This window comes from Panthera tigris, chromosome D1 (genome assembly GCF_018350195.1).
Source record: "Panthera tigris isolate Pti1 chromosome D1, P.tigris_Pti1_mat1.1, whole genome shotgun sequence".
NCBI classification, from domain to species: Eukaryota; Metazoa; Chordata; class Mammalia; order Carnivora; family Felidae; genus Panthera; species Panthera tigris.
The window spans coordinates 72,031,384-72,043,080 of record NC_056669.1 but is presented as its reverse complement, the minus strand read 5'-3'; the positions used below and the strand labels follow the sequence as shown (position 1 = coordinate 72,043,080).

The following is an 11,697-nucleotide window of genomic DNA, read 5'->3' as shown; positions in this document are numbered from 1 at the left end:
GGAAAAAAGTAGAACTGTCTCTAATATGCACCTTTGGCAAGGTCACATAATACAAGGTCTTTTATATTTTAGTATACTAAGTGGATGGAGATAAAAATTTAAAGGTAAACAATGGGAAGAATGATTTTATTTTGACTCAATTAAAAAAATTAAAACTATAATTAATAAAAATAAGTATATAATTGGCAGCATTTTATTTGTAATTCTAAATGTGCATTAATTCTTAGAAGAAGGAATTAATTGCATGTTTTAAAAAATTTTTTTTAAGTTTATATTTATTTTTGAGGGGGGGGGAGGGACAAAGAGAGAGACACACACACACAGAATACAAAGCAGGATCCAGGTTCTGAGCTGTCAACACAGAGCCCAATGCAGAGCTTGAACCCCGAACTGTGAGATCATGACCTGAGCCAAAGTCTGACGCTTAACTGACTGAACCACCCAGGCACCCCAACTGCATGTTTTTTAAGAGTAATTTTTCACATCAGATATTGTGATAGCACCATCACTTTTAATATTGTGGTACCATTATAACAAGTGGGGGTTATTTTTGCAAAGAAAATTTCCTAAGGACTTTGCTTTATCTTTTTATTTTTGTTATATTATTTTTAAATGTTTATTTATTTTGAGAGAGAGAGAGAGAGCAGGGTAGGTGGAGAGAGAGAGAGAGAGAGAGGAAGAGAGAGAATACCAAGCAGGCTCCATGCTGTCAGTGCAGAGCCTGACATGGGGCCCGATCTCACAAACCATGAGATCATGACCTGAGCCGAAATCAAGAGTCAGACAGACACTAAACCGACTGAACCATTCAGGCTCCCTTGCTTTATTTTTTTATATTCAATTCATTATCTTTGAATAATCTACCGTATCAACTGTTGTTCCTGCCAATTTTTGGCTCTTTGGTTTCTATACAGTCTCATTGCAAAGTCTTGATTTGTTAATTTTTTCTGTTCTCCAATGCTGTATTTCTTCTCTGATGAGCATCTTTGCAAGATTTGCAGTTTCACTTTGCAGTCACTACATATTTTTATTTTGAATATTATTTACATTATTCCACAATGAAATATTCATCTGTCGGCCAGCCTGATTCTCAAACTTAACTGAAAACAATTGGCAATTTCTAAAAGTATTCCTATTCTTAGGCTGCACTTAAACCAATTAAATTAATCTTAGGGAATGGGACCTAGAAATCACTATTTTTTAAAGGCTGCATGTGTTTTCAATGTGCAGACACATTTGAAACAACTGAGGGGCTCCTGGGTGGCTCGGTCGGTTAAGCGTCCGACTTCGGCTCAGGTCACGATCCCACGGTCCGTGAGTTCGAGCCCCGTGTCAGGCTCTGGGCTGACAGCTCAGAGCCTGGAGCCTGTTTCAGATTCTGTGTCTCCCTCTCTCTCTGCCCCTCCCCTGTTCATGCTCTGTCTCTCTCTGTCTCAAAAATAAATAAACGTTAAAAAAAAAAATTTAAAAAAAAAGAAAAAAGAAACAACTGAGCACACATTATCAAAGATAATGAAGAAATTGACCCAAATGGGTGAGATACATGTTAAATAAATTTGTGAGGGATGTTTGAGTGAAGATTAATTTTATAAATATTAAGTCATTGATAGTCATTAGAGAGCGTTTTTATTTTTGGTGCCTTTTGCTTCCTGTATAATTTTGGAGTTTCATATGATGAATATTTGGATAATGAGAGTAGTGAGAGAATCTCCTATATTTATTGAATGCCGAGTATGTTTGGGCTAGGAATACAGTGGTGAATTAAAATGTATGTTATTCCTTTCTCTAAACATTGACAGTCTAAGGAAGAGGAAACATTAAGTAAATATTTAACTATAAGATAATAAATATCATGAAGGGAAAAGGAGACCTAAACTGGTTTGTGATCAAGAATGGTGACTATGTATTAGTGATTAGTGATTAATACCAAGACCTAAAAGATGAGTAGAAATAATTTGGTGAAGAGGAGAGCTAACAGGGAACAGAATTTTTTGAGGACCATAAAATGAGAAAAATCTTGTAAGCTCAGGGAACAGAAATCGGGCAAAGATGACTAAAGAACAATCAACAGAGAATAAAGATCAAGTCTTAAGTCTAAAGTTATTAAGTGTATTTGACTGTCAGAAGATGAGATTAGAAAGATGCTTTGGAATTAGATGTTAATAGGAATTTGGAATTTCTTCTGTAGGTTATGAGGAAATGACAAAGTAGATTATTTTCTTCCAAGATTTTATTTAAATTCAAGTTAGTTAACATACAACATATAGTATAGTGTTTGTTTCAGGAGTAGAATTTAGTGATTCATCACTTACATATAATACCCAGTGCTCATCACAAGTGTCCTCCTTTATGCTCATCACCCATTTAGCCCAACCCCCTCCTCCCCTCCAGCAACCCTCTGTTCTCTATAGTTAAGAGTTTCTTATTGTTTGCCTCCCTCTCTGTTTTTCTCTTATTTTTCCTTTCCTTCTCCTATTTTCATCTGTTTTGTTTCTTAAATTCCACATATGTGTGAAATCATAGTGTCTTTCTCTGACTTATTTCACTTAGCATAATACACTGTAGCTCCATCCACATCACTGCAAATGGCGAGATTTCATTCTTTTTGATGGCTGAGTAATATTCCATTGTATACATATACCATAGCTTCTTCATCCATTCATCAGTTGATGGGAATTTGGGCTCTTTTTATAATTTGGCTCTTGTTGATAATGCTGCTATAAACATTGAGGGGTATGTGCCCCTTTGAATCAGTATTTTTGTATCTTTTAGTTAAATACCTAGTAGTGTAATTGCTGGGTCCTAGGATAGTTCTATTTTTTAACTTTTTGAGGAACCTCCATACTGTTTTCCAGAGTGGCTGCACCAGTTTTTATTCCCATCAGCAGTGTAAGAGGGTTCCCCTCTCTCTGCATCCTTGCCAACATCTGTTGTTTCCTGAGTTGTTAATTTTTTGCCATTCTGACAGGTGTGAAGTGATATCTCACTGTGATTTTGATTTGTATTTCCCTGATGATGAGTGATGTTGAGCACTTTTTCATGTGTCTGTCAGCCATTTGTAGGTCTTCTTTGAAAAAATGTCTGTTTATGTCTTCTACCCCTTTCTTAACTGGATTATTTGTTTTCTGGGTGTTGAATTTGGTAAGTTCTTTATAGATTGGAAATAACAAAGGTTTTTAAGCAGGAGAGTGACATGATCAGATTTAATGTCTTAGGACTATAATTCAGGTAGAAAAAAAAAAGATTTCCCAATGTGGCATCTTCAACTTAGAATTTGAAAAGTAAACTTTTCTATGTTTTGCTTTTCCTGCATTGCATTAAAATTATTAAAGTAGAATGGATTTTTGCCTCCAACTATCATTATTACCCTATTCCCCAAGCTAAATGCAAAACCACATGTATGAGGACAAAAAAAAATCTCCACCATCATTCCTTAAGAGCTAAATGTATACCAGTATAAGCAGAGTCTTCCTATGAGTTTTTGAGTTTGCCAAAGATAGCTTTGAAATAAGGTCAGGAGCTTGAGAGCTGCATACTGAAGGGACCGATCCCAGAGAACAACATGGCTCCAGACACCACACATCTCTGAAGATATTGAAGTGGCCTAATGTGGTTACTTTGACAGCAGCAAACATGAAACAGTCCTTTCAGTTTGAATGACTAATAGCTAGTATGACAGTAAGTGGGAGAGAAAAAAATTCAAAATTTTAATTAAATGATGTTCTACATACTTTTCTCCTTTGGACTCATTTCAGTCACAAATGCTAAAGCAGTTGCCTGAGATTTCCACAGCATTAGTTAATTCAAAGGAGCAGAAAATGAATCAGTACCAGAAACTTATTTATTATGCCCTTCTTTCCTTTAAACACCATGGTAAAGTCAGTATCTCTTGTGATCACAGGAGTTTGCATTTCTAAGACTTGGGTGTATCCAATTTAAAAGTTGATTAACATATATCCAAACATAATAACACAGTTATTTGTTTTATTTTTCTTTACCTTTCTGTTTACTGAAAGTAACCAGTGATGGAAATATTTAATATTATATTTACTTGTATATTTAAGTGATAGAAATAAGACATGAAAATACTGACACTACTGAGAGAAAGCTTTTTTGTGTGTTTTCAAACAAAACAATTTACACGTATGATTTAGACCTACCCTCCTTTATTACAAAATATGAATGCCTCTTGTATTAATAGTGTCCATTGCCTATAGCCCACTGAAAATTGGAGTCCAAGAAATGAAATAGTCACAGCTGAATCAGATCAAGCACCAATTAGATCTGGAGATACCAAGTTTTAGGTGAAATTATGGAAAGAGTTAACTGAATATTAATTGGAAGTGGGGAAGCACGTAATTAAATCCCAGTCCTGATTTTGCTATAGATTAACTGTGCAACTGTGTTTAATTTAGTCCATCTCAGATCTGTATTAGCACTCTACTATTATTGAGTTATTACTGCTGCTAATAAGACCAATACAAGTAATTGAGAGTTTCCAGTGTCCCAGTGCTTTGGTCCTATTTGTTCTACTTTTCTCTTTCTAAAGCTCTAGGTTAGGGGAAAAAAACAGTAAAGTGATATATATTTCTGGAGAAGAAGCACTTTTTCTACATAAAACAGTCCTCCAAAATCTGCTATACAGCTTTCTGGCATGTTTTCTGCTAGTTGTATGTGGTATTCAGTGGGACAGTTCCAAAGAGATATACACTGTAGATCAGAAAGAAAAAATTTGCCATAGGTTCATTCTGATAATTTAATTTGCTTTTTGTGCTGCTTGCGACCTTTTCTTTCTTTCTTTTCAGCTATGCAGAGTCCGTGACTACTAGTAATAGCTAAATTTGCCCAGAGGATTCTAATTTCTATTTCAGAAGGTAAAAAAGTGCATTTCACTTTTGAGTATGCTTCTTGAAAATTTTCCCCTTTATCAGTTTATTTTGTTCTTTTCCTAGAGTTGTTTAAACATTTTTTTAACCTAAAAATGAGGGTGTGTCAGAATTGTTGCAAGCAACGATAGAGGTAATCATATGTGGTTCTTGTTATAAGCTTTGTGTTGATATTGACTGCTATTTAAAATAGTACCTCTAAGATGAATCTTTTAGTATTTTTCTTTTTCAAGTGAGCTTATTCTCAACATTTAATCATTTTTCACACCAGTCATATTCTTGTAATACCGTCAATGTCCTAGGATCAATGTAAGGTATTTGAACAAGGGGCTCAATATAGTATGAGTTATTTCCTCTATTACACATTCGTATATTTCTTAGATCTCTAAAGACTGTCTCTTTAAGCAACCAACATTAATTTTACAATTTACTTGTATGTTCTGATTTCCTAAGTAGTTTATTGTTTAGAAAATATAGAAACAGTAATGAAGAATATGTTTAAAATCACCATTACCAGAGATAGAGCGCCTGGTAAAATTTTGGTATAATGTCTACATAGTTGAGGTTATATCATATCTAGTTTTGAGTTATAATTTTTAAGTTGAATTTCTTAACAGCTTGTCTTGATGGCTCAGAGTTATCATTATGAACATCTGATTCCTGAGCTACTCCTTGAGATGAGGGTTTGTTAAGGCTACTTATCTCTATATTGAGTGGCCCCTAAAGTGCTGTACTTCTTTGAGTTCTTGTGTCTGCATTTTGGGTTTCCTGCCTTTGACTTTGTTTCCAGACTGTAAGTTGTCATTTCTCTGTAATTGACGTATTTGCCTCCAGTAATACTACCTCTCCTTCTATACTCCTAGAAGCTGCTATTTCTATTCAGCTATGGGCTGATAAGAAGAGAGAGAAAATTAACATTTTATAGTTATTTTTTGTTATACAGCACTTCGTGCAGATGCTTTCACATGAATTATTGCTATTTATCACAAGTTTTTACATTATTCTTGGTTTGGGGCACCTGGGTGGCTCAGTAGGTTCAGTGTTCGACTCTTGATTTCGATTCAGGTCATGATCTCACGGTTTGTGAGATCAAGCCTGGTGCCGGGCTCTGTGCTGACGATGAGGAGCCTGCTTGGGATTCTCTCTCTCTCTCTCTCTCTCTCTCTCTCTCTCTCTCTCTCTAGCTCTCAAAATAAATAAATAAGCATTAAAAATTGTTATTGGTTCAATGTTTATTTATATAACAAAGAGTCATTTATTGAGCACTTACTACATGCCAGGCTCTGGGCTAAGAACTTTATATATACCATGTCAGTTGAGTTTATTCCTGCAGTATTCCAGAGAGGTGGACTATTTTACAGAAAAAATACCTAGTGTCAGAGAAGTTGAGTAACTTGCCCAAGATCATACTACTAGTAAGTAGTAGAGTCAGAATTTGAAGACGTGCCCCTGAAATAATTAAAAGTGCTATAATTATGTCTGAAGTAAGACTCAATAGATTCTGAGCTCAGGCTCCTTTAAATAAGTAAATAAGCTGTAGTGTATTACCTTGAGATATCTGTTTTGGGTTTTGCTTAGTTTCTAATTCTCCTCATTGCTCTATAATAGGGATGTTGCTATACAAGGGATCTATTGAGCAATGTAGTGATTCAAGTGTGGAAAAGTGTCTAAGCAATTCAATATTCAAGCCAAATTAATCCTAACAGAACGAAGTTAACAAATATCTACCAAGGAAGGGACAATTCTTATGATTGTTAAATAAGACTGTTTTTCATAATTCATAGAATCAAAAGTGTATTCTTTGCTAGATTTCCTCTATCAAAAGTACTGATTTATGAAATTACGTAAGAGTTAATTTAGCAATTAGCCAAAACACCATTGTATTGATTGTCCATAGCTATACTTCTTGGGGGAACAGGTTTTAATCTCAATGTGTGTGTGTGTGTGTGTGTGTGTGTGTGTGTGTGTGTATATATATATATATATATATATATATATATATATATATATAAATTATACATGAACTGAAGGGGTCATTTCAAGGAGCAGAAAACCTCAATTAGAATTTTTAATGGTAGTTAAGAGGTTAAGTGGTGGTTAATAACTTGGTCTTTAAAGTTTATCTGCCTAGTATAATCTTGCACAAGTTAATTTCTCTGTGCCTAGTTTCTCATATGTAAATTGGGGATAGTGATAATAATACATAATAATACTCATATTTGGGTTGTTTATTTTAGGACTAAGTAGGTTAATATATGTCAAGCAATTAGAATCATGCTTATTGCATAAGTGCTTTACAAGTGTTAGCTATTGTTACTTTAAATTTTTAACCATTTTCCAAATCTTAGAGTTCTGTAAAAACTGCTAATAATCTTAAGTCTTTGCCTATCAAAATGTTTTATTTTTTACTTTACAAATAACCTAATAATGTTTTCTATCATTCCCTTTCTCCTTCCTTAAGACTTTCCCTGAACTTGATTATGACCTTCTGATGAACTCTGTAACTTCATTTTAGATCCATTTTTTGGACCTAAGCATCAAAACATCTAAAGTTGCTGTATTTTATTTAGAATGGACACAAGCTTCATGTGAGGTATCCAATATAGCATCTCTTTACCTTCAGAAAATTTTACTCCCAAGTTGTGAAGTTTTCTCTGCTTTGAAAATATGATACATTGGGCAAATAGGGTAACATTGCAGTTCAGCTGCTGACTTGAGGGTTGAGTGTGCGTTAGTATCCAATAACAAGAGGACTCCTTGTTTATTTGCTATTTTATTTAAAAAAAAAAGTTGCAAATGGCAATTTACTCTTTTACCCAACCCACCCACCCCTGCTACGGTGTGCATGTGCATGAGAAAGATAAAAGCCATGTTTTCTTCGTGGAAGGGTGTGGAGGTAGAGGATGATTTCAAATTAGAAATAATGACAGTAATTGAGGCTTCCAATGAAGATACTGTGGCCACCAAAGGACAGAGGGGAGACACTAACTTCTGAAGCTGAGGTATTTGATTGAACATGTAGATTGTTCTTTATGTGTTTAGGTGCCAAGTGTGTTGTTATTTAAGAGCTGAAGACTGTGTTTGAGAAAGGTGTTTATTGGATGGCTTAATGATGGTTTGGAGGGAAGCAGCCCTGAAATATCTAGAAAACCTGCAATAAGTAAAAAATAACATTTTGATAGGCAAAGACTTTTGCTTTTCTTTTATAATAATTAACTGTGAGACTTAGCTTATTGTAATGGTCATTTATTATTTTGGATAATTAACACTGGCTTAGAGAAAAAAATACCAGACTTTGATTAGAATGCCTAATGCTTTTCTTATTACCTTAAAAAATTGTGTTCTGTTTTGTTCTAAAAAACAGCTTACAACTTTGTTATCCTCAGGTGATTTTATTTCTCAATATTTATTTTGAAAAGTCTGGCATTGTGCCTGTGTGTGCCTCTGTGTGTGTTTGTATGTATGTGTGTATTTGGATTGGAGGAGGAGATGAGAGAAGGTGAAATTTGAAGAGAATGGAAAGGCAGTGAAAGTTAGTGTAAAGGATTGGAGATCTTTGTACTCAAAAATAAAACATTTAAAGCATCTTTTCTCTCTTAGAGGGAAAAATGAAACTGACCATATTATGCATATTTCCATGAAGAATGTGTATAAATCTCATATGCAAAATTATAAGAAGAAGCAAACTAAGAGAGGGAAGAAAACATATATGACTTAAAAAATTGTAGCAGAGGTAAAGAGAGACTTTTTTTGAATATATTTTTAAACACAGTGTCCAATTTGGATAAAGTGTTAACAGAGCAGGCCAGCCCATTTATAGATTACAACACTTTAATTTTCTCAATGTTACAAAGTGTTGATTTTGATAAAGAATTTGTTGATGCTATATCAGCTTTTCCATGTGGGGAAGTGCTACTGGTTGATTAGTTAGACTTGAGGCTCAGCCAAAATTCAGAAGTTTGGTCCCCAGTTTTTCTGGCCTTCTGAATAAGAAAAAAGCTACTAAGTTTTCCTGAGCCTTGATTCCCTATGAAGGAAATTCTTCATTATTAAGGATGTCAGTTCTTTTCTCTTCATCTTCTTCCTTTCTTTCTTTAAAAAAAAATTATCTTTTTGTCTCTTGTTATTACCATCTTCATCTATCTTTAATTAGGTAGATGCTAATTTTGGAGGTACTCCAGGGTTTATATTAGCTTAGTCGTATGAAAATTTTTTACATTTGTATCAACCTTTTTTTATTTTCCACTGTAATTTTCAAATCAAAGACTCTTTTTTTTTTTTTTTTTGACTAGAAGTTTAAAGCTGAGGAGGCTAAACCTTGGTGAAACTAATTGAGTTGCTCAAGATCACATAGTCAAAAATCCAAGTATTTAGGAATCTGGGCAAGGACTTTTGTTAATGCCACACTGCCAAATAATTGACCCTTATGCTTTTTTTTTTTTTTTGTCTTGCCTTATTGATGACCAGTGTCTGCATGTTTGTTTTTAATATTCTGCTTAACCATTTGCAATTATCTTATTTTACTATGTCTACCTATCTATCAGTAGGTGGACACATATCAAGGAGATTTGCCTGATTGCTTTGTAGGGCTCATTTGCAGCTCAATATAGTACATTTACGAGATTTTATAATTTGAAGTAAAATTTCTGATTGCATAAAATATCCTAATACATTTATGAGATTTGCTTTTAGTAGAAAAACTGTCATATCTTTTTGTGTCTGTTTTGACAATAAGAAGGCAATATGTTATTTTTCGCTTTTCCAGAAATTATAGGCTCATTAAACAATTAGAATGGGGAAAAGGGTAAAATATAGTCTTCCTGACTGCTTTTTTTTTTTTTCTGATTAAAAAACCTAACAGTGATTATTGGAGAAAATTTGGAAAATATACAAAGAAAATTCCATAACGACATCTAGAGTTATCTCAAAATGCTTAAACTGATTATATCCTTGAAATTTATTTACTTAGACACACACATATGTATATATTTAAATGGTATCGTATTGCACATGCTGTTTTGGAAGATGCTTTTTAAAAGTTAATGTTTCATGGTCATTTTTCTCATGTCATTAAATATTCTTCTCCTACATCTTTCTTTTTTTAAATAAACTTTATTATTTACTTCAAAAATAACAGATATCACATATATGAAATTTAGGAAGCACATACAAAAATAAAGAAAAAGAAGAAAAACTGCATTCCTAGTGTCTAGTTATAATCATTATAAATATCAAGTTGTATATATATCCAGTATTAAAATTGTATGTCTTTTTCTTTCTCTGTTTATATCTATATGTCCCTTTAAGACAAAAGTATAATCATATGGTAGCAATTACTTTATGATCTGCTTTTTTATTTAACAGTATATCATATCACTTACAGTTTCCCATGATACACTATTCTTTTACCTCATCATTTTTAATGGTTGAATACTATTCTATTTGTGGGCATTTCAAAATTTAGTTGATCATCTCTAGTTAAGGTTTGTGATTTTTCTACTATTATTAAGAACATTGCAGTAACCTCCTTTGTAGCTTAATCTTTGCACACATGTCTGATGATTTCTTTAGTTCAAATTGTTAGAAATGAATGTGAATTGGGGGTAATCACTTTTTAAAAGCATTTAATCCCTATTGCCAGAATAACCTCCAGAATATATGAACCAGTCTACTCTTACGAGCAGTGTCTGAGAATACTTATTTTGTCACATTCATGCTTATACATAGTATTGTTATCATTTTCAACCATTGCCAATATGACAGAAAATGGCAGTTTATTTTTAGTATAATTTATATTTCTTTGATTAGTAGTGAAATGGAATATTTTTTCATTTGATTTTTGTTCATTTGCATTTCTTTTTTTTTCTTTCTTCCCTTCCCCTTCCTTTCTTTTCTTTTCCTTTCCTTCCTTTTTTCTCTTTCTTTTCCTCCTTCCTTCCTCCTTCCAAACTTCCTTCCCTTCTTCCTTCCCTCCTTCCTCCCATCCTTTTCTCCTTCCTTCTCCCCCACCCCGCTTTTTTTTCTTTCTTAATAAATTTCTTGTTCATATCCTTTGAGAAGTAGCATAGATTTTGGAGTCTGACTGTTGGTGACACAGTTTGAATCTTGGCTCTACCTTCACTACTTATCAGCTCTGTAACCTTGGGTGTTTACTTAATCTCTCAATGTGTGTTTTCTTATCTGTAAAAGTTTCCTATATGTCGTAGGGTTGTGCAAGGCTCAAGTGAATGATATATATAAAATATTTATAACTGTCCAGCACAAAGTAATGCACGTTATTCTAATGGGAAGTTAATTTTTATTCATTTGTAAGAGGTTTTTATATTCTAAAAATATTAACCCTTTTTGTGTATGATGTAGGTATTTTTCCAATCTTTTCATTTTGTCTTCAATTAAAATTTTTAGAAAATCAAGTTTCTCATAAAATCTAAAGTTTTATTTTTCTCCTTTTGAATTTCTTCTTCTGGTATCATTTTTAGACATGTTTTTCCCACTCAACATTATGTAAATATTTACATATATTTTGTTATGGCATTATCATAGTATTTATTTTTTATACTTTTAGTTTTTTAATTCACCTGAAACTTATTTTGTTGTGTGATATGCAATTAGGATGTAAAGAACCAATTGTCCCAACAATATGAGTCATATAATCCATCTTTAAAACACTACAATTATTGGGGCACCTGGGTGGCTCAGTTGGTTGAGCGGCTGACTTCAGCTCAGGTCATGATCTCGCAGTCTGTGAGTTTGAGCCCTGCATCGGGCTGTGTGCTGGCAGCTCAGAGCCTGGAGCCTGCTTTGGATTCTG

The 11,697-nt window shown here is 33.5% G+C and overlaps 1 protein-coding gene across 1 annotated transcript in view; it reads left to right on the top strand.

Annotated features, from left to right (window-relative positions):
* The first annotated feature begins 7,869 nt into the window (after positions 1-7,869).
* The window catches only part of SOX6 (SRY-box transcription factor 6), a 398,531-nt gene continuing 394,703 nt past the window's right edge, over positions 7,870-11,697 (top strand). Inside the window, exon 1 of the mRNA XM_042959663.1 lies at positions 7,870-7,888. The gene's annotated coding sequence lies outside the window, so the exon portion shown is untranslated. The remainder of the gene's footprint in view (positions 7,889-11,697) is intronic.